Source organism: Salmo salar, chromosome 14, assembly GCF_965601325.2.
Source record: "Salmo salar chromosome 14, fSalSal1, whole genome shotgun sequence".
Taxonomy (NCBI): domain Eukaryota; kingdom Metazoa; phylum Chordata; class Actinopteri; order Salmoniformes; family Salmonidae; genus Salmo; species Salmo salar.
The window spans coordinates 93,844,185-93,868,140 of record NC_138304.1 but is presented as its reverse complement, the minus strand read 5'-3'; the positions used below and the strand labels follow the sequence as shown (position 1 = coordinate 93,868,140).

At 43.8% G+C, this 23,956-nt stretch overlaps 1 pseudogene across 1 annotated transcript; it reads left to right on the top strand.

Moving 5' to 3' along the window:
- Nucleotides 1-114: 114 nt before the first annotated feature.
- Nucleotides 115-23,051, top strand: LOC106570542 (oxidoreductase NAD-binding domain-containing protein 1-like; annotated as a pseudogene). Its single transcript, XR_014380449.1, has 7 exons — nucleotides 115-706; nucleotides 1,093-1,156; nucleotides 1,414-1,517; nucleotides 14,179-14,883; nucleotides 15,527-15,758; nucleotides 21,983-22,084; nucleotides 22,319-23,051. The product of XR_014380449.1 is annotated as an oxidoreductase NAD-binding domain-containing protein 1-like (transcript).
- The last annotated feature ends 905 nt before the right edge of the window (nucleotides 23,052-23,956 follow it).

The window sequence follows — 23,956 nt, the reverse complement described above, 5'->3', positions numbered from 1 at the left end:
TTTACATTAGGCTGCACTATCCAAAAATTAGATCCACAGAATTATGAAGATACCATACATCTGCATGACCCAAATGCTGAAGCCTGACTGATTATTGACAGAACATCCATGTGGCGTGCGCAGTGTCTGCGCAAATATGAACACACGAAAGAGCACGCCGTCAATCACTTCCGGAGTCAACAGATCTCCCACACGTTTCAGGAAGGTTATCTAACTTGCAAGAAGATCATATCAAACATATTCTCATACATTGGCAAGACTTCCTTTTCACAGAGACTAGCTATATTCCGTAGGGAATGTAGTCAAAACTACGATAGGTGTAAATGTTAAGTGAAAAGGTGTGACTGGGCTGGCTGAGCTAGCATCATGCTATGGATTTCTCCGTTTTAAAAACGGTGGTTGCACCGTTGGTTAGCATGCTAGCTACACCAAACGTAAACGTTAGCTAACTCGTTAGCTAGTATCGACAAATGACTCACCTGCTTGCTGTCATCTGTTCAATCTGGTTTAGATCACTATAGCGTCAGCTAGCTAGCCACCAACACCAACTTTCTCCCTCAATAGGTTGCCTCTCTAAAGGAAAGGTAAAGTGACATTATATTGCACATGAGCTTCCTCTGTATACTTTCCATGGCTACTCAAAGCTTCACACTGCCGGGGCGTCCGGCGGGCTGATACGGTCGCGGGTATTGTGTTCGATCACACGGTGAGTTGGGTTTCATATATAATATGTCAAGTAGCCCGTCACCCCTCTGTCACTGTTGGGGGGTTAGGAGCGGGCTTGGGGCTGGTTGTGCGGCTACTACACTTTTGTCACGTCTTTAACAACACCAAAGCTGCCATACACTCGGAACTACTCGCCTGTTTTTAGATGATCATGATTTACATGAAGTTCGCAGGACCCATCTGACAATAGGTACACGTCTATTTATTGTTTGTTTTTGACGTCGCACACAGGTGAGACTGCAGTCTCTTTCTAGGGGCCATTGAGGTTATACATGTAACTGACCTTTGTGGTGATTAGCTTGGCTACATTATTTTCTGATAGACACACATGTTTAAATAAAGTAGGCACTTTTGTTGTCTTTTCAGGAAAATGTCATCCAGAAGACAAATGGACCATCTAGAGAGGACAGCCAGCAACTACATACAAGATGTGAGTGACCATCCAGATGTGTTTGTACTGTAGCAACAAACCTGTGGCTTATGCAATCCAAAGCTGAAAACAGTTTTAAGATCTGTGTTATGATGAGACTGACAATATCGAAGACATTTTGTTAATCCGTGTATGTCTAGGCTAAAGGTTTCTAATGTACAGATTTTCAACTATTGCCACAGTTTAATTGTGTTAATCTTCATGATTGATTGACAGGTTATTTCATTTGTAAACTGTGTGTTGGTGTGTGTGTCCAGCGTGTATATCCGGCGCGGGTATGTGGCATCATGGATGAGTCTGAGATAGTGAAAAGCCTTCGGCTAGCTGTCCATCCAGACTTCACTTTCAGAGCTGGACAGTGGTGAGTAGTACAGTACTGTCATTTGTTTGGCTACATTCATAGCTCATTGAAAGGAGACTGAATATAGCATTTACACCAATGGCTTTGGGGAGAGGATGTTTGTATATTTAGTTTGAGTTTGGTGCTCAGGGGCCTGTTGCACAAAAGTAGAATTAAGACATCCGGGATAAATGACTCAGCTGAGCTCAATGAAGCCAAAACATGTGCGTCCAGGCTTAATTGGTTGCACAAAGACCAAGCCAGGATGAGCAGACACGGATTCATTAAGCCAGGTGAAACCAATCCTGGATAGGTGCGCGCTCACGGCTCACTCAAATAGACCCCGCCACAGATCACAGATTAACTGATTTACCATGGCAACTAGAGCCGCGTACTTTTCCCCGTCGGAAGCACAAATCCTCATGGAGGCATACGAGGAGGTAAAATATATAATTAAGAAGAAAGGCAACACCGCCACAGTGATAAAGCAAAGAGAAAAAGCGTGGCAAAGTATTGCAGACCGCCTGAATGCGTAAGTAGTGCACAATTACACAGTCACCGCTCCGCTGAAACATCACAATTACAATTCAAATATTTAATTCACATCTCCAAAAATGCAGTTGTACTGTAATTATGAAACGGTTAAATTTTTAATTGAAATGCACTGCAGATATGAGTGAAATTGTGTAAAGTAACTCCATCACACTGTATAAAGCTATGATAGATTTTTTGATATTTTTACTGAAAACAAGACAAAAATACCAAGTAATTTTTTGCAGTGTGACTCCATTAAATGTGTGTGGTGTGTGTGTAGATTAAACATGAACGGGCCAAAACGGACATGGCAGCAGGTCAAAATCAAATACAAGAACATTCTGCAGAATGGTATGGTCCCTGACTAATATTTAACAAAGCACAAGCATATATTGTACCCAGAAGGTGCCTGCTCACACATTGTCTGTACTGTTTTAGCAGTGAAAAAGAATACCCACAGACAAGGCACGGGTGGTGGGTCACCAAAGGCTGACCTTACCCCAGCAGAGGACATGGCCTTGGAGCTAAATAAAGGCAGGCCCGTCTTAGAGGGGATCCCTGGGGGGAAAGAGACGAGCATAGGTTCCTCCCAAGATGCCACCCGCTTCATTCAAGGTATGTCCTTCCATCTCTACATGGGATACAACCACATTCATATTGAATCAATTTGGACTGTCTGACTTTGGTTTACCTATTGCCTTGCAGTGTCTGGCAGCACTGTGTTCCTGTTAGAGCCACCAGCACAAGCACCAGACGATGCTGATCCAGTGAGTACTCCATCAAAGGCATACTGTAGGCCTGGCATGTCTTGTCTACTAGCTTCAATATGAATCCGATTAAATGTGATAGGGTGAAGGCCCCAGTGCAGCAGCAACAGCACATGATGGAGACGATGATGAGGAGGAGACCATCTCTCTGGATTCCAGAAGGCATGAGGTATCATGTTAAGACTGTGAAAGTACTATTTACTCTACAATGGTGAGGAGTCCTCATCAAAATCAAAAAATCTAATTTCTTTTACAGGACCCAGATGCTATACAGTGGGAAAACCAGCCTGGCAACATAGTGCGTATTAATAAAAGGACACCACATCCTGCCAAATTCCAGCTGCGCTAATTGTATTGTGTTCACAGAGCTCACAAGCTATCAGAAAGTTGTATGGCAACCACCTCCGGCGCCAAATAGAACTGGCAGACATAGACATTCAGTACAAGAAGAAAAAGATGGAAAATCTTGCACTGGAGTCCGAAATAAAAAAGAGGACAATTAGGAAACTGGACCTTGAAATAAAAAAACTTGAGAGGGAGGTGAGATATGCCTTCAATGTACACTGTATGCTAACTGTAACACAAATGTATTAATCATTATTTTTCTTTCCTCCCCCAGCTCCAAGAAGATGACACAGCTCAAAATAAAAATTAGGTATATTCTCGTAAAGTCAAGTGAGCCATGACATATGAGCTCTTATTGTGAGCACACAGGACGGTGGCATCTTTCTAAGGTTTTTTTTATTTTCCCAGCAATCAGTACAACCAAGTCATCGTTATAAGGCATCGCCCTCTTTTGCCCACCCCCCCAGCACCAGGTGTGGCCACTAGCCTATATGAAGGCCCAAAATTGTGTGTTCCTTTCTGCTCTGACAATGGCATGCCCATTCGTGCGAGATGTGGTGGATGAAGAAGCACTTGTGCTGAGGAGAGCCTTCAGGCGAGAAAGGGTCTTCAGGGACCGGTTGGACCCACTGGCCTTCCCTGATGACCATCTATATGAAAGATACAGGTTTTCTGCAGATGGCATCAGGTATCTATGCAGACTACTGGGTCCCAGGATTAAGCACCGCACTGCACGGAGCCATGCACTGAGTGTGGAGCAAATGGTTTGTGTGGCCTTGCGCTTTTTTTCTAGTGGAGCCTTCCTGTACTCAGTGGGGGATGCAGAACAGCTGAACAAGGCCACAATTTGCCGCACAATAAGGAGTGTGTGTCTGGCTATCAAAGCATTAGCAGATGTCTTCATCTCCTTCCCTGGCCACAGAAGACTCTGTGACATCAAAGAGGAGTTCTATAGGATTGCAGGTAAGAGGATCTACAAATTACAGGACAACTGTTAACACATAGTAGGATACTCATTACTTTGTGTGACAGGTTTCCCCAATGTCATTGGTGCAGTGGACTGCACACACATAAGGATAAAAGCCCCCTCAGGTGCCCATGAGGCCGATTTTGTGAATAGGAAATCCTTTCACAGCATTAATGTTCAGGTGAACATAACTTTTTGATATTATCCATTGACGAACACTCTGCATTGCCAGTGATGTGCATTGATTGGTGTAATATTCCTCATCTTATGATTTCAGATGGTCTGCAATGCTGACTGTGTGATCAGCAATGTTGTGGCAAAATGGCCTGGCTCAGTCCATGACTCCAGAATCTTTCGGGCCTCTGAAATCTATCAGTGCCTATCACAAGGTAAGCCACACAACCCCTATTTATAACCATCATGGCTGTGTCAAGAATATCACTGTGTTTATGAGGTAGTAATGATGAGATTTTGTGTTGACAGGTGAATTCTCTGGTGTGCTGCTGGGAGACAGGGGGTATGGCTGCCAGCCTTTTCTCCTGACACCTTTCACAGACCCCCAGGAAGCACAGCAGGCCTACAACCATGCCCATGCCAGGACCAGGGCCAGAGTTGAAATGACCTTTGGCCTCCTGAAGGCACGCTTTCACTGCCTTCACAAATTAAGGGTCAGCCCTGTTAGGGCATGTGATATTACTGTGGCTTGTGCTGTCCTCCACAATGTGGCCTGCCTGAGGAAGGAGAGGGCCCCCAGAGTGCCACCAGCCATGGACTGGGACAATCCGGCAATCTTCCCTGATGACGACAGTGGTCGGCTGCTGAGGGACCAATATGTGTTGAATTATTTTAGTTAGTATGTGTGCTTTCAATTTTGGTTAAATATGTCCTGCGGTGGCAGAGGAATTGGGGTTTTTTTGGGTTCGTTTTTTTACGAATTTGGCCTCTTATGATGTTTGTGCGGTATACTGTGTGTAATACAAGGCTGCAGGGAGGCTACTGCATCCATTCATTTGTCTGTTCAGTTGATGTGTATGGATTTGTCCTGCATTTATTTTAGTGTGCAGACATGCAGGGTGTGTTATATACAGACCTTTGAATGTGTATGTATCATTTTGTATAATATGCTTGGATTCTGTGCTTTCCATCTTGTAGTCACTGTGACTTCAGTTTCGAAAGGAGCTGATGGTTTACCTGCTTTGTTTTGTCCTTATTCAATAAAGGAACATAATGTTACACATTGTGTTTTTATATTCATATGGAATGTGTATTTGTTTATATGACAGAGTACTAGGGCCACACTGAAGAAAAAGGATAAAGTCATAAATTTATGAGGCTGGTTCTTTCTGCAGAAAAGCTACATATTGTTTTTACAGTTTTGATACTTATGACAATGTGATACTTAATATTCTGGCACATCAGCATGTCTTTGTTTATGAAACCATACTGAAGTACAATTTCACGAAATGCCCCACATCTGTCATTTTAACAACTGTCCTCCTTTAAAACAACCGGTTACAATATTATTACTTGTGTTTTTTTCCCCTCTGTGGCCCTAATATTCTATCATTTTATATATAGCCTTATAGTCTATGGGAAACTGTAAATTATCTAATGATAGCAACATAATCTAAAAATTATTTTTTATCCAAAATCATTGAAATTAATGATCACAAACGTTTAAATAATGACAGTGGGTCTAGTTATGTGATAACAATGTATAGTGAGCAGTGAAATAACTATTGGTTTCCATTTGTGGTGACTGCTGACTGACATTAGGGATGAGATTAAATAGATCCTGGAATTTAGCCTGGTCTGGAGCAGGCTAGCTCCACAGAATAAATCTCCATGGTAATTTATACCATAACATATCCTCCTGCCCCCTATCCATCTTTAGTGCAACCGGATTACGGATCAATTGAGCCAGGATCACCAAGATATCCTGGCTTAATCCCTTATCCTAGTTTTGTGCAACAGGCCCCAGTACTGGTTGCTTTTGTTTGGTTGGTTTGTGTGCTGTGTTGGAGAGAGTACATTGGTTAGTTTCCAGGCCCCTGCCCAGCCTGGAAACGCTTGTTCTACTTGCTGTTGGGACATTGGTCTGAGGACGTGAGTGCAATCAGCTGTGTACCTCAGTGGGAGATTTGGATAGGGTAGTGAACCTTATCACCAGGAGCTATAGCCTTTTTCCCCTGATAGGCTTAGCGACGTGTTTCATTTTGGAATACGTTGGGCATTTGTTAATGTTTGTTATTTTTGTGTGGTGGCTTGGTGGAATCTACCAGCGTGCTGGGGGGTTACTTCCTTGCCAGCGGGCTACAGTGCATAATTACCCACTGCAAATCTGCATGAAGACTAGGGTTGAGTTATTGTAGGTTTTGGGGAAGCTCCATATCTCTCTTTCTGTGGTGCCAGTGTGATTTGTTATTTCTCTTGTTGTGGTCTGGTGTGCTCAGAGAGGGTTTTTTTTTTCTCTCTCTCTGACTATGGCGTCTAATGTAGACGAGTTCATTCGCTTTCCATCAGAGGAACTGTTAGACTTATGTACTAAAGAACAGCTGTTGAAGGTTGCTGAACACTACAAGGTTGAAATTAGTGATAAACGTCAAAAAAAATTATATTAGGTTAATATTGAAGGCCAATCTGATGGAGTGGTATTCTTGACGTTACCACTGGGGCAGCCTCTGCTGAGGACTCGCCGTCTCCCCGATATGTCACAATTACCACTCCATCGGTTAGTCCTAGTAGTCTTCTTTTTGAACAGCAGAAAGAGCTGCTTCTGTTACAGTTGGAGCACGATCGTGAGAAGCTAGAGCATGATCGTGTAAAATATGAAAAGTAATTGGAATTTAAACAGGATATGGAGCGTGCTAAAATCAAGCTGCAACAAGAGCGACTAGAGTTGGTTAGGGAAGGAAAGCTCTCAGGGGAGAGTTTGCTCTGGGAATGTGACCCAGATTTACCTAGGAATCGTTCCTCTTTTGGACGTGCCCTGGACACATTTGACATGGTTGGGAATTTACGGTTGTTGCCTCAGTTTAATGAAAAGGACCCTGAGACATTCTTTTCGTTGTTTGAGCGTGTTGCTGACGCTAGGAGTTGGCCTGATTCTGACCGCACTTTAATGTTGCAGTGTGTGCTGACTGGTAAAGTGCAGGAAGCATATTCAGCTCTTAGTGTAGCCGACAGTGTCAGTTATGATAAGGTTAAAACGGCGGTGTTACAGATTTACGAATTGGTTCCTGAGGCTTACCGCCAACGATTTAGAACTTTAAAAAGGATGATAAGCAGACTCAAGTTGAGTTTGCGCGAGAATTATCTTCACAGTTTAATCGTTGGTGTTCCGCCTCTGCAGTTATTACTTTCCAAGGGCTGTGTGAGCTGATTATGTATTATATAAGGACACAGTCCCTGATCGTATAGCGACGTACATTAACGAACGGAAAGTTAAAACTCTCGCTGAATCTGCGGTTTTGGCAGACGAATATGTTTTGACTCCCAAAAGTGTTTTTGTAGAGCCCCGTATTCGGAGTGAGTGGAGACGTTCGGAGAGATTTGGACCTCGCTCACCGAGATACTCTGGTTCACGGGCAGAGTTTTATTCAACTAGGGTTGAGCCTGACTCCCATGGTAAAACTGACTTTGGTCAAGTGTCACTACTGTCAAGGCTCAGGTCATTGGAAAAACGAATGTCCGGTTCTTAGGTCTAAGGATAAGTTCAGTACAGGTACTTTTGTTAAATCTAAGCCTACGGCGTTAGCTGCACCTGTTCCACATCAGTTCACTCCTGACACGTTGTCTCATGCCCAGGGGCAGGTGAAAGTCCATATTGACCCAGACTATTTACCTTTCATTACGGAGGGTTTTGTGTCTCTGTTAGGAAGTAAGAACCTAGTGCCAGTGAAGATCCTAAGAGAATCTCTGTTACCCTTCTCTGCTGAGACTGATTCAGGGAATAGCGTGCTTATTAGGGGAATAGGTTTGAACACTCTGTCAGTTCCATTGCATAGACTAATGTTGGATTGTGGACTGGTGAAGGGTGAGGTTGTTGTGGGGGTGCGTCCTTCATTGCCTATTGAGGGTATTGACGTTATCCTTGGGAATCACTTGGCTGGTGAGCGTGTGTGGCCTGTTGTGTCTCCATCTCTAGTGGTTTCCACTACACCGTCAATTGTAGGGATTACTGATGAGTGTGCGGAGTTTCCCAGAGGTGTTCTCTGCGTGTGCAGTGACGCGTTCTATGATCCATGGCGACCTAGTTACTGCGTCGGTAAATGAGAATACCACAAAGACGTCTCTCACTGTTTTCCCTGTTATCCCGTTATCTGTACCCCGCTCCGATCTAATCGATGCGCAACAGACTGACCCCACATTAGAGAAGTTGCGTGACCAAATTGTGCCTGTGGAACAGTTGGGAGATGTCGTCCATGGCTATTTTCTCCAAGAGGATGTCCTGATGAGAAAGTGGATGTCTCATGGTAGTTGTTTTCTGGGGGAGGCAATTAGTCAGGTTGTGGTACCAGTTAAGCTTCATGAGTTGGTTTTGACCACTTCTCACAATGACGTTGCTGGACATATGGGTGTGAGGAAAACCTACAATCGCATATTAAGACATTTCTTTTGGCCTAGATTGAAGAGAGATGTTTCTGATTTTATCAAAACTTGTCACACCTGTCAATTAACTGGTAAACCTAATCAAGCTATTAAGCCGGTACCACTGTTTCCTATTCCTGTACTCAGCCAACCTTTTGAGTATCTGATTATTGACTGTGTTGGTCCTCTGCCTCGTTCTAAAAAAGGTAGTAATTATTTGTTGACTGTGATGTGTCAGACCACTAGGTTTCCTGCTGCCTATCCTCTCCGGTCTATCACGACTAAGTCTGTGTTAAAAGCTTTGACTCAGTTTTTCTCACTGTTTGGAATCCCTAAGGTCATTCAGAGTGATCAAGGATCAAATTTCACCTCTAATCTCTTTGGTCAGGTTCTCCAACAGCTCCATATTAAACACAATTTGTCTAGCGCCTATCACGCGCAAAGTCAAGGAGCACTGGAACGTTTCCATCAAACACTTAAGTCTTTGTTGAGAGCTTATTGTACTGAGATGGATAAGGATTGGGAGGAGGGGTTGCCTTGGTTACTGTTAGCCGCTAGGGAGGTTTCACAGGAGAGCACGGGTTTCAGTCCAAATGACCTTGTGTTTGGACATAGGGTGCGTGGACTTTAATCTGTTCTCCAGGATGATTGGAGTCTCCCGAGCCTCCTCAGTCCCTGTTATCGTATGTGTGTGATTTCCGGTGACGCTTGTACACCGCTGGTGAAATGGCGAAAGAAAAACTATCATCTTCACAGGAAAGGATGAAGGGCATATTTGATCGTCGAACTGTGCCTCGTCACTTTAGTCCAGGTGACCAGGTTCTTGCTCTGCTGCCAATTGTTGGTTCTCCTTTTCAAGCCAAGTTTCAAGGTCCATATACAGTGGTGCGCCAGTACACTGAGCAGAATTATCTAGTTGCCACTCCAGAACGGAGAAAAGCACACCAACTGTGCCATGTAAATTTGTTAAAACCCTATTATGCACGTTCAACGGAGACTGAACAGTGGGAGTCTACAGAGGACGGTAAACCTGTTCTTTTGGCTGATACCGTTACATCCTGTGGTTCTTCTCATGCTAGGTCTGTGCATGATGAGGAAGATGTTCCTGGTCCTGACGATTGCATATTGCAGGGTAGATTGAAAAATTCAGAGACACTGGATATTTTGGACGACCTTCTTACTCATCTACCTGTTGATGAGCGAAAAGAGATGGTTGGTCTGATTCTGAAATTTCCAGAGTTGTTTTCTGATACACCAACACGTACAAACTAGATAGAGCATGATATTGACATTGGAGATGCTGACCCCATTCGTCAGCGGTTCTATAGAGTTTCTTCAGAGAAACTGCGTTGTCTGGATGCTGAGGTCAGGTACATGCTGGAGAGTAAGATAGCAGAGTCTTCTTTCTCCAGTTGGGCTTCTCCCTGTATCTTGGTCAGTAAACCGGATGGAACAAACAGATTTTGTACGGACTACCGTAAGGTAAATGCTGTCACTAAGCCAGATTCATTTCCTCTTCCTCGGATGGAGGACTGCGTAGATCAAGTCGGAGCAGCTAAGTTTGTGAGCAAATTTGACCTGTTAAAGGGCTATTGGCAGGTGCCACTAACGAGTAGGGCACATGAAATCTCTGCCTTTATTACACCCTCTGGTCTGTACTCGTATTCGGTTATGAGTTTCGGCCTGCGTAATGCACCTGCCACTTTTCAGCGACTTATGAACAGGGTTGTCGCCGGTCTGGCCGGGTGCGCTGTTTATCTGGACGATGTAGTGATATATGCAGATACCTGGGAGGAACATCTGTCCCGTTTTCAAGCCTTGTTTGAACGTCTGGCTGCAGGTCGCCTCACGATCAATTTGGCTAAATGTGAGTTTGCTCAGGCGACCGTTACATACCTTGGAAAGGTGGTTGGACAGGGTGAAGTGTGTCCTGTTCGGGCTAAAGTGGTAGCTATTGATGCTTTTCCACCACCAACTACAAAAAAGGAACTTATGCGTTTCTTGGGAATGATTGGTTACTACCGTGGCTTTTGTAGGAACTTTTCTACTGTGGTCGCTCCCTTGACAGAATTGTTGAAAGCTAAGGCTGTTTACGTATGGTCTTCTCATTGTCAACAGGCTTTTGAAGATGCAAAGAGGTTGCTTACCTCAACTCCGGTGCTGGCTGCCCCTCGCGTGGATTTGTCATTTACCTTGCAGGTGGATGCTAGTCATGTGGGGGCAGGGGCAGTTTTGTTGCAAGCAGATGAGTCTGGGGTTGAGAGGCCTGTTAGTTTCTTTTCCAAAAAGTTTAACCGTTATCAGTTGAACTACTCGGTCATTGAAAGAGAAGCGCTAGCACTCATTTGGGCGCTACAACACTTTGAAGTGTATGTTGGATCGGGAGTAGTACCTATTGTGGTCTACACCGACCATAACCCTCTCACCTTTTTCAGGTCCATGATGTGTCCTAATCAAAGGATAATTAGATGGTGTTTATTTTTACAATCCTTCCATCTCGAGGTGCGGCATAACCGGGGAACTGATAACGTGATTGCTGATGCGCTCTCTCGTGCGCCCTGTTCCTGAATATTTACGTGACTGACTGTTGTTTGGTGTTGTCAGGTTCTGTCGTTCCTGTCTGTTCACTCCTGGTCTCGTTTTCTTCTTTCCTCTTAAAAGTTGCTTCCTGTGTAAAGGTTGCTGAGGTCTCGGGAGGAGGTTGGTTGGGGCAGGTGGAACTGTGAACACGTAACCCCTTGTCAATTTGGGACGCAGAGGCTGGTACGTTGTTCCGGGGTCCTTGTTGGTCCCCGGTTTTATGGGGGGGGATGCCGGTGGGCGGAGCTGGGAGGGTCGTCAGCTACATGGGAAACACCTGGGTCCGGGTGTGTCCCAGGATAAAGGCACCTCTTCCACATTGATTGAGGAGACTCTCTCCACGCAGACACTGTTGATTTTGGTTGTGTAGTTTTGTGGCTTTTTGGTTATTTGCTTTGGCACTTTTCAACACCCTGCATTATTACATTCAGGTATGCAAAACACTCACTTACACTACTGATTACACACACCATTGTTAATTACTTAGTTACTTTATTTAATAAATATATATTTTGATACTCCTGGTCTCCACGTTGTCTCCCTTTTGTTGCGAACTCTGAGCCGGTTCGTAACACAAACATACGACTATTTTATACCATTTGAAAGATAAACCTCTCCTGAATCCAACCACGTTGTCCCATTTCAAAAAGGCTTTACAGCGAAAGCAAAACATTAGATTATGTTAGGAGAGTACATAGACCAAAATAACCACACAGCCATTTTCCAAGCAAGCATATATGTCAATAAAACCCAGAACACAGCCAAATGAAGCACTAACCTTTGATCTTCATCAGATGACACTCCTAGGACATTATGTTATACAATACATGTATGTTTTGTTCATATTTATATCCAAAAACAGCTTTTTACATTGGCGCGTGATGTTCAGAAAATGTATTCCCACCAAAAACTTCCGGTGAATTTACAAAAATACTCATCATAAACGTTGACAAAATACATAACAATTATTTTAAGAATTATAGATACAGAACTCCTTTATGCAATCGCTGTGTCAGATTTTAAAATAGCTTTTCGGCGACAGCACATTTTTCAATATTCTGAGAACATAGCTCGCCATCACGGCGAGCTATTCAGACACCCGCCAAGTTCGGCGCAAACTAAACTCAGAATTAGTATTAGAAATATTGTATTACCTTTGCTGATCTTCGTCAGAATGCACTCACAGGACTGCTACTTCCACAAGAAATTTTGTTTTTGTTCGAAATAATCCATAGTTATGTCCAAATACCTCCATTTGTTTGTGTGGTCAGGTCACTATCCAAAGGGTAACGCGCGAGTGCATTTCGAGAGACAAAGTCAAAATGTTCCATTACCATACTTGGAAGCATGTTTAAAATACATTTTTATGGTATTTTTAACATAAAATTGCGATAATATTCCAACCGGACAATAGTGTATTCATTCAAGGAGGAAAAGAAAAAACAGCGTGCTCGCGGGAACGCACATATCCAATCTCTTTGTCCTCAGGCAGACCACTCAGTAACTGAGCTCCTATACTCTGCCCAGAGACAGGAGAAGGCTCAATCCACTTTCTGAAGGCTTTAGACAGCCAATGGAAGCCTTAGAAAGTGCAACGTAACAGCACAGATACTGTAGTTTCGAAAGGGACTAGAAAGAACTACATTTCTCAGATCCTACACTTCCTGGTTGACTTTTTCTCAGGTTTTTCTCTGCCATATGAGTTCTGTTATACTCACAGACACCATTCAAACAGTTTTAGAAACTTCAGAGTGTTTTCTATCCAAATCTACTAATAATATGCATATTCTCGTTTCTGGGCAAGAGTAGTAACCAGTTTAAATCGGGTACGTTTTTTCATCCGGCCGTGAAAATACTGCCCCCTATCCATATCAGGTTAACCAGTATATCACATCAACAGTTTGTTGGACAAAAGGTCCACACAGGGTTATAGAAGTTATCAAGTTCATTATCTGACACAGGCTGCTGTCAATCATCACACGCAGTGAGAGAAATTACCTGCTGCAATCCATCAAGGTCGTGCGCAATCCTCTTTTTATAATGACTGTAATACCTTTACTAGGCACTAGAGGGAAGTGTTGTATTGACTGTGTGTTACGCTATTTAACAGTGTTGCTCTCCCCTGCCACTGTTCCACACAGGTCATTGTGTTAAAAGACAATGTTCTCAATCAACCCACTTGGTTAAAATACAGGTAAATAAATAAGTTGATAAACAAATGCATATGATGACAGCAGGAAGCAGTTAGGGGGGATTTCCAGCTTGCAGATTGTTTCAGACCCACTAACAGGCTTCATAACATGTGCCATTTAGCACTCTGTTTTTCCAAAGCGACTTAGTCATGCGTGCATTCATTACCAATGGGTTGTCCCGGGAATGGAACCTACTACCTGGCGTTACACGTCGCACGCTCACTGAGCTACAAAGGAAAACGGCATTAGTGTTGTAGCTAAAAGCACACATCCATAAACATGTTTCATTTATGGGATAATATAAATATCTCCTTCAACTCTGTGGTCCATATTGTTGGTGGGCGGTTTGTGTTGTGGATAAACAGAAGGGCTTGGTGAGTTGCCCCACCGGTGTTCAGTAATGGATGTAAAACAGATGTAAATACTTTGGTTACACCTCCTCCAGTCCATATGACAGGTGGGTGGGAGAAACATATGTGTGTCTGTTTAGGTGTCAGAGAGGGAGAGATGCTTGCTAGTTATTGCCTTGGAGGGCTGTGTACTTTTTGGGGGGGGGGGGAAGTTACCACTTCCTGTGGTATGTTATGTAGAGATATGTGAGAGACATGGACACATTCTGTACATTTTGAGGTTGAGTTTGAATCCGTTAGATTACGTTCTCAGTTGGACATGTTTTGCATTGTCTCTCTGTCTCTCTGTGTGTCCAGGGTGGACTTCTTCATCCCTGGTATGGAGAAGGTAGGAGGATTCTCTGTGTGTCCAGGGTGGACTTCTTCATCCCTGGTATGGAGAAGGTAGGAGGATTCTCTGTGTGTCCAGGGTGGACTTCTTCATCCCTGGTATGGAGAAGGTAGGAGGATTCTCTGTGTGTCCAGGGTGGACTTCTTCATCCCTGGTATGGAGAAGGTAGGAGGATTCTCTGTGTGTCCAGGGTGGACTTTTTCATCCCTGGTATGGAGAAGGTAGGAGGATTCTCTGTGTGTCCAGGGTGGACTTCTTCATCCCATGGTATGGAGAAGATAGGAGGATTCTCTGTGTGTCCAGGGTGGACTTTTTCATCCCTGGTATGGAGAAGGTAGGAGGATTCTCTGTGTGTCCAGGGTGGACTTCTTCATCCCATGGTATGGAGAAGATAGGAGGATTCTCTGTGTGTCCAGGGTGGACTTTTTCATCCCTGGTATGGAGAAGGTAGGAGGATTCTCTGTGTGTCCAGGGTGGACTTTTTCATCCCTGGTATGGAGAAGGTAGGAGGATTCTCTGTGTGTCCAGGGTGGACTTCTTCATCCCATGGTATGGAGAAGATAGGAGGATTCTCTGTGTGTTCCAGTCCAGGTCTGCTGCAGAGAGAGGGCGTTATCGAGCTGGCTGTCAAATACACACAACATCTCCCCGCACATTGGATACACACCAAGGTGAGTGAGTGTGTCTACATTGAAATGAACATTTTCACATGTAGTTTTAGTTTCTGCCTCAATCAATAGCAGTGTCTGTCAGTCTTTCTGCCTGTCTCTCCATCTGGTGTGTGTGTGTGTTTATAGGTTGTATTGTAAGTCTGATCTCATCCAGTAGCTGTGTGTGACTGTGGTTGTCGCCACATAAAGCTGTCTGATATTCCACAGTAAAGTGGTTGGAGACTGTACTCAGCCCTGGGATTGTTTGATGAGCCTGTTGTTAACTCTTCCTCCCGTCTGTACTGGGTTAGAGTGTGGGGACTGTGACAACAGATAAAGCAGAGGAGTGTATACACGTGTGTGTGTGTGTGTGTGTGTGTGTAAAGAGAAAGGGAAAAGGAGAGGGAATTTGCTGCTGTTGTCTTCGAAATACCCCCCTACCAGCTATAAGATCTCTCTCTCCCATTGTGTGTGTGTAGCAGCGTCTGTGTCTCCTGAGACTCCAGTCAGAAGTATCTAAACCGATGCTGCACTGCAAGTCGTTTTTAAAAATCTCTAAAACAGACTTTCTCCACAATAGGGAACTAGAATGTGGACACATCTCATACCTGAGTTATTTATCATTACAAAATAAACAATATTTTTATTCTTTCTCTCTCCTCAGTGCACCATGGACTCCCATGTAGCGATGCGTGTGGGCGGTAACTTCTTCTTTGACCCTCTGACTCCTGTGTTGACCTGTTGTTGGGGGCGTGGGCATTAACCCTTTATACTCCATCCTGCTTCACACCGCTGACCTGCTACGACAGAACCCCACTATCGTAGGGAGGGACTACAACATAGGCTCCACCCACCTCTGCTACAGCGCCAAGAACGCACAAGAGCTGCTCTTCAAAGTGAGGGCGGGGTACGTGGGTTGACTCATAACCCGCAGTCCCTGGGGTTATATCTGCGGGGTGGGTGGGTTTAGGGTCATGAAATATTGTGTGGATAAAAAATAAAATCAATGTACCCTATACTGTACATATAATTCATATCTATAGGCTACATTGAGGTTTTTCTTTTATTATTTATTATCTGCTGTTAGTGCGTAGCCTAAAGGACTTCAAATACATTTTTATTGGTCACATACAGTGAAATGCTTGTGTTCCTACTGCATTGTTGAAGCTAGGATCTGTCAAAATTGCACGTCAAGGGAACTGTACTGTTCATATGGGTTAAATGGAATAGTAACCTAACTGAAATTTGAACTGTAGGTCTATAACCTCTCACATTGCCTAATATAACATTAACTCCTGCAGAATGAAGCATTTCTTGCAGTAAAATTAAACACCAAATGTAAATTTTGACTCAGGAACAGGAGTGGAGAAAAATGATTGATTTATTTCAGCATAGAGAATGAATACACGGTTAGCACTGCCACATTTACAGATGGTCCCTATCTTTATAAGCATCATAAAAGCTGATTTTAGTAATTCAACCACATAAAATATGCATCTAAGCCAAACAAAACATTTTTTGGGGTCGTTTTTAACAGCTTTTAATTTCCTTAAAACCGGTCAAACTGATGTCAGTTTGAAAATGTTGCTTTCTTTGCATTATTGCATTTTCTCCCCAGTCCCTAAACATCTTTGCTGTGTGAGAGAAGCAGAGAATTTTTATTTGATTTTATTAGGTTCCCCGTTAGCTGACGCCAATGGCGACATCTGGTCTTTCTGGTGTCTGACACATAACAAAAAAGACTAGACAAGACTTTACAATCTACATGCATTCAAAAACATTAACATGTAGTGTGTGTGTGTGTGTGTGTGTCTATCAGTTCCACATACATGTCAGTACATACACACAACAAGTAGGTCACATGGGGGAGAGGCGTTGTGCCGCGAGGTGTTGCTTTATTTGTTTGAAACCAGGTTTGCTGTTCACTGGCGCTATGGAAGGGAGTTCCATGCACTCATGGCTCTGTATAATACTGTACGTTTCCTTGAATTTGTTCTGGACCTGGGAACTGTGAAAAGATGTCTTGTGGGGGAAAGTGTGTATGTAAGTTGACTGTGCAACAATTTGGAGTTTCTTATAACTTGAAGTGATGCAATCAGTCTTTCCTCAACTCTTAGCCAAGACAGTCTACCATGCATAGTATTGATATCACCCCTCTGATTACAATGAAGAGTAAAATGTCCCGCTCTGTTCTGGGCCAGCTGCAGCTTAACTAGGTCCATATTTGCAGCACTTGACCATATGACTAGACAATAATCAAGATGACCATCCTTGATGCATTAATTCTATCGATTTATGACATTCTGTTGAGCAAGGGTTTACAATTGAAGTCGTAAGTTTACATAAAACGTAGCCAAATACATTTAAACTCAGTTTTTCACAATTCCTGACATTTAATCCTAGTAAAAATTCCCTGTCTTAGGTCAGTTAGGATCACCACTTTATTTTAAGAATGTGAAATGTCAATAATAGTAGTGATTTATTTCAGCTTTTATTTCTTTCATCACATTCCCAGTGGGTCAGAAGTTTACATACTCAATTAGTATTTGGTAGCATTGCCTTTAAATTGTTTAACTTGGGTCAAACGTTTCAGGTAGCCTTCCACACGCTTCCCACAATAAGTTGGGTGAATTTTGGCCCATTCTTCCTGACAGAGCTAGTGTAACTGAGTCAGGTTTGTAGGCCTCCTTGCTCGCACACACTTTTTTTCAGTTCTGCCCACAAATTTTCAATAGGCTTGAGGTCAGGGCATTGTGATATCCACTCCAATACCTTGACTTTGTTGTCCTTAAGCCATTTTGCCACAACTTTGGAAGTATGGTTGGGGTCATTGTCCATTTGGAATACCCATTTGAGACCAAGCTTTAACTTCCTGACATGTCTTGATGTTGCGTCAATATATGCACTTCATTTTCCTCCCTCATGCCGCCATCTATTTTGTGAAGTGCATCAGTCCCTCCTGCAGCAAAGCACCCCCACAACATGATGCTTCCATCCCCGTGCTTCACAGTTGGGATGGTGTTCTTTGGCTAGCAAGCCTCCCCCTTTTTCCTCCAAACATAACGATGGTGATTATGGACAAACAGTTCTATTTTTGTTTCATCAGACCAGAGGACATTTCTCCAAAAAGTACGATCTTTGTCCCCATGTGCAGTTGCAAACCGTAGTCTGGCTTTTTATGGCGGTTTTGGAGCAGTGGCTTCTTCCTTGCTGAGCAGCCTTTCAGGTTATGTCGATATAGGACTCGTTTTACTGTGGATATAGATACTTTTGTACCTGTTTCCTCCAGCATCTTCACAAGGTCCTTTGCTGTTCTGGGATTGATTTGCACTTTCCGCAACCAAAGTACGTTCATCTCTAGGAGACAGAACGCGTCTCCTTCCTGAGCGGTATGACGGCTGTGTGGTCCCATGGTGTTTATACTTGTGTACTATTGTTTGTACAGATGAACGTGGTACCTTCAGGCATTTGGAAATTGCTCCCAAGGATGAACCAGACTTGTTTTTTTCTGAGGTCTTGGGAAAATCAAAAGAAATCAGCCATGTCAATCAGAGGCACTAAGTTTGAAGGTAGGCCTTGAAATACATCCACAGGTACACCTCCAATTGACTCAAATTATGTCAATTAGCCTATCAGAAGCTTCTAAAGCCATGACATCATTTTCTGGAATTTTCCAAGCTGTTTAAAGGCACAGTCAACTTAGTGTATGTAAACTTCTGACCCACTGGAATTGTGATACAGTGAATTATAAGTGAAATAATCACAAAGTAGAAAGTAGATGTCCTAAACGACTTGCCAAAACTATAGTTTGTTAACAAGACATTTGTGGAGTGGTTGAAAAACAAGTTTTAATGACTCCATCCTAAGTTTATGTAAACTTCTGACTTCATGTGTATTTCATCAGCTGGGGCAACAAGGAATGACAGAAGAGAAGCTGCATGGATCTAATTATAGACAAGTTGACTAACAAACAGCCTCTCAAAAAATCGTTCCGCTGTCTGACTAGACTACTGTGCATTTTCTAATTTAGTGTCGGGTGTGGGCCTCAGATCTTCACTTTATCACATATAGTCGGGTGGTTGCGGATGGGTTATTAGCAATTGTGGGCGGGTGAAAAAACAGCTGACCCGCGCATCACTAGTGTGTGTGTGTGTGTGTGTTAGTGTTACTGAGCTACAGTTCATATAAGGAAATCAGTCAATTAAAATAAATTCATTGGGCCCTAATCTATGGATTTCACATGACTGGGAATACAGATATGCATATGTTGGTCACAGACACCTTAAAAATAAAGTATGGGCGTGGATCAGAAAACCAGTCAGTATCTGGTGTGACCACCATTTGCCTCACGCAGCGCGACACATCTCCTTTGCATAGAGTTGATCAGGCTGTTGATTGTGACCTGTGGAACGTTGTCCCACTCCTCTTCAATGGCTGTGTAAAGTTGCAAGTCCCAAACTTGCTCAATGGGTGACATATCTGGTGAATATGTAGGCCATAGAAAACTGGGACATTTTCAGCTTCCAGGAATTGTGTACAGATCATTTTGACATGGGGCCGTGCCTTATCATGCTGAAACATGAGGTGATGGCGACGGATGAATGGCACAACAATGGGCCTCATGTTCTCGTCACGGTATCTCTGTGCATTCAAATTACCATCAATAAAATTCAATTGTGTTCGTTATCCGTAGCTTATGCCTGCCCATACCACAACCCCACCGCCACCATGGTACAGTTGAAACCTGGATTCATTATTGAAGAGCACACTTCTCCAGCTTGCCAGTGGCCGTTGAAGGTGAGCATTTGTCCAGTGAAGTCATTTACGACACCGAACTGCAGTCAGGTCAAGACCCTGGTGAGGACGACGAGCACACAGATGAGCTTCTCTGAGACGGTTTCTGACAGTTTGTGCAGAAATTCTTTGGTTGTGCAAACCCAGTTTCATCAGCTGTCTGGGTGGCTGGTCTCAGATGATCCCACAGGTGAAGAAGCTGGATGTGGAGGTCCTGGGCTGGCGTGGTTACACGTGGTCTGTGGTTGTGAGACCAGTTGTATGTACTGCCTAATTCTCTAAAATGACATTGGAGGCGGCTTATGGTAGAGAAATGTAAATAAAATGTCCTGGGAAACAGGTGTGGTGGACATTTCTACAGTCAGCATGCCAATTGCACGCTCCCTCAACTTGAGACATCAGTAGCATTGTGACAAAACTGCACATTATAGGAGGGGCCTTTTATTGTCTCCAGCACAAGGCGAACCTGTGTAATGATCATTATGTTTAATCTGCTTCTTGATATGCCACACCTGTCAGGTGGATGGATTATCTTTGCAAAGCAGAAATGCTCACTGATAAATTTGTTCACAACATTTGCGAGATAAGCTTTTTTGTGCGTATGGAACATTTCTGGGATCTTTTATTTCAGCTCATGGGACCAACACATGTTGCGTTGATATTTTTGTTGAGTGTTTATATACACTGCTCAAAAAAATAAAGGGAACACTTAAACAACACATCCTAGATCTGAATGAAAGAAATAATCTTATTAAATACTTTTTCTTTACATAGTTGATGTGCTGACAACAAAAATCACACAAAAATAATCAATGGAAATCCAATTTATCAACCCATGGAGGTCTGGATTTGGAGTCACACAAAATTAAAGTGGAAAACCACACTACAGGCTGATCCAACTTTGATGTAATGTCCTTAAAACAAGTCAAAATGAGGCTCAGTAGTGTCTGTGGCCTCCACGTGCCTGTATGACCTCCCTACAACGCCTGGGCATGCTCCTGATGAGGTGGTGGATGGTCTCCTGAGGGATCTCCTCCCAGACCTGGACTAAAGCATCCGCCAACTCCTGGACTGTCTGTGGTGCAACGTGGCGTTGGTGGATGGAGCGAGACATGATGTCCCAGATGTGCTCAATTGGATTCAGGTCTGGGGAACGGGCGGGCCAGTCCATAGCATCAATGCCTTCCTCTTGCAGGAACTGCTGACACACTCCAGCCACATGAGGTCTAGCATTGTCTTGCATTAGGAGGAACCCAGGGCCAACAGCACCAGCATATGGTCTGAGGATCTCATCTCGGTACCTAATGGCAGTCAGGCTACCTCTGGCGAGCACATGGAGGGCTGTGCGGCCCAAAGAAATCCCACACCATGACTGGCCCACCGCCAAACCGGTCATGCTGGAGGATGTTGCAGGCAGCAGAACGTTCTCCACGGCATCTCCAGACTCTGTCACGTCTGTCTCGTGCTCAGTGTGAACCTGCTTTCATCTGTGAAGAGCACAGGGCGCCAGTGGCGAATTTGCCAATCTTGGTGTTCTCTGGCAAATGCCAAACATCCTGCACGGTGTTGGGCTGTAAGCACAACCCCCACCTGTGGACGTCAGGCCCTCATACCACCCTCATGGAGTCTGTTTCTGACCGTTTGAGCAGACACATGCACATTTGTGGCCTGCTGGAGGTCATTTTGCAGGGCTCTGGCAGTGCTCCTCCTGCTCCTCCTTGCACAAAGGCGGAGGTAGCGGTCCTGCTGCTGGGTTGTTGCCCTCCTATGGCCTCCTCCACGTCTCCTGATGTACTGGCCTGTCTCCTGGTAGCGCCTCCATGCTCTGGACACTACGCTGACAGACACAGCAAGCCTTCTTGCCACAGCTCGCATTGATGTGCCATCCTGGATGAGCTGCACTACCTGAGCCACTTGTGTGGGTTGTAGACTCCGCCTCATGCTACCACTAGAGTGAAAGCACCGCCAGCATTCAAAAGTGACCAAAACATCAGCCAGGAAGCATAGGAACTGAGAAGTGGTCTGTGGTCACCACCTGCAGAACCACTCCTTTATTGGGGGTGTCTTGCTTATTGACTATAATTTCCACCTGTTGTCTATTCCATTTGCACAACAGCATGTGAAATGTATTATCAATCAGTGTTGCTTCCTAAGTGGACAGTTTGATTTCACAGAAGTGTGATTGACTTGGAGTTACATTGTGTTGTTTAAGTGTTCCCTTTATTTTTCTGAGCAGTATATATCTAGTTGTATTATATCAGTGTTTGTGTGGGAATGAGACCAATAATTGTTCCTCCTTGTCCCTGCTCTTCTTCCCTGCTCTCAGAAAACCATCATAGATGTGTGTAAAGAATTCCCAGAGAAATTCTCCTGTGACTTCCACATCACTGCACAGACATCAACCAGGAACTCCAACCGTCCATGAACCGTAAGTACCACAGAATGACCTTAACACAACCACAAATGTTTACTGAGACAATCTGCAATGGGTTGGAAATGAAATGATCTATAGTTTAACTGGATATGTTTCCGTTGGCTGCTAGAAAATACATTCCCAATTCATTTAAATGGATGCTAGTCCATAAGACGACAGCACTACATGAAAGTACATTTTCCATGTCTTTTTATTTTTTTAAGTAAATGTTGATTTGATCTTCCACAGGTGGGAGGCTATCAGAGGGGGAGTTGCGTCGCCACGTCGACCCTAACACTACGCTGTGTTACCTGTGTGGCCCTCCACCCATGATAGAGAGCTTGGTCCAGACACTGCTCAGTTTAGGCCTATCCCAGGACAGGATACTGTTTGAGAAGTGGTGGTAGATCATACTGGAGACAGACCTCATCAAATATCCACTGCTGCGTCACTGGATATTGTATATCAATGGTGGGAGGACCCACCCTGCTCTCTCCCCCAGTCCCTATGAATTCTAAGACCAACCCAGCACACACCACCCAGAACACGCACCCGCCCACGTTACCATGGCAACATTTTTGGGGCCTTTGGACCATATTTTTCAACAGGTGTGACCTGGCAGCATCATTTAATTTATTTTACCTCGCCTAAACGTGTATTTCTACCAGGTACCAACTTCTACAACTGGCTCGACTCGGCTACAATTTGAACAAATTAACGCATAACTTAACATTCAACTCAACTATCACCTGACTGGGGTGTTCACCAAATGCAATGAACATTATTTGTACACCCGAGTGTGTATGGGGCCATTGATCTGAGCCTGGTTGATGGTGACCTCTGACCTGTGTGAAGTGCAGTATAATGTGTGTATATATAGCTTTCCTGATTATCCACTACAAGGGTGGAGAAACACACTCAAACTGTCCTCAACTCAGTGACAGTTATAAACTGAATCCTGCAGGGATGGGGGGGGGGGGGGGGGGGGTTGGATCACAGCTGTCTAAGAAAAGGAGTGATCCGCATTTGGAGCAATACTGGCTGTATCCAAGGCTCCGCCAATCGTTTCCATAACAGAATGTAGCCACTGACACGGAACCCAAACCGGCTGCAGACGTGCTCCATCGTGCATAAATTAATGTTGTCCCCCCACACCAAATGCGATCACGACACGCAGGTTAAAATATCAAAACAAGCTGAACCAATTACATTAATTTGGGGACAGGTCGAAAAGCATTAAACATTTATGGCAATTTAGCTAGTTAGCTTGCACGCTGTTGCTAGCTAATTTGTCCTATTTAGCTAGTTTGCTGTTGCTAGCTAATTTGTCCTATTTAGCTAGTTTGCTGTTGCTAGCTAATTTGTCCTATTTAGCTAGTTTGCTGTTGCTAGCTAATTTGTCCTATTTAGCTAGCTTGCTGTTGCTAGCTAATTTGTCCTATTTAGCTAGCTTGCTGTTGCTAGATAATTTGTCCTATTTAGCTAGCTTGCTGTTGCTAGCTAATTTGTCCTATTTAGCTAGTTTGCTGTTGCTAGCTAATTTGTCCTATTTAGCTAGTTTGCTGTTGCTAGCTAATTTGTCCTATTTAGCTAGTTTGCTGTTGCTAGCTAATTTGTCCTATTTAGCTAGTTTGCTGTTGCTAGCTAATTTGTCCTGGGATATAAACATTAGGTTGTTATTTTACCTGAAATACACAAGGTCCTCTACTCCGACAATTAACCACACATAAAACAGTAACCAAATAGTTTCTAGTCATCTCCTCCTTCCAGGATTTTTCATTTTTGAATTTATATGGTGATTGGCATGTAAACTTTCATAGTATTACTATGACGACCAGCAAGACAGTTCGAGGGTATAACCAATGAGGAGATGGGAGAGGCAGGACT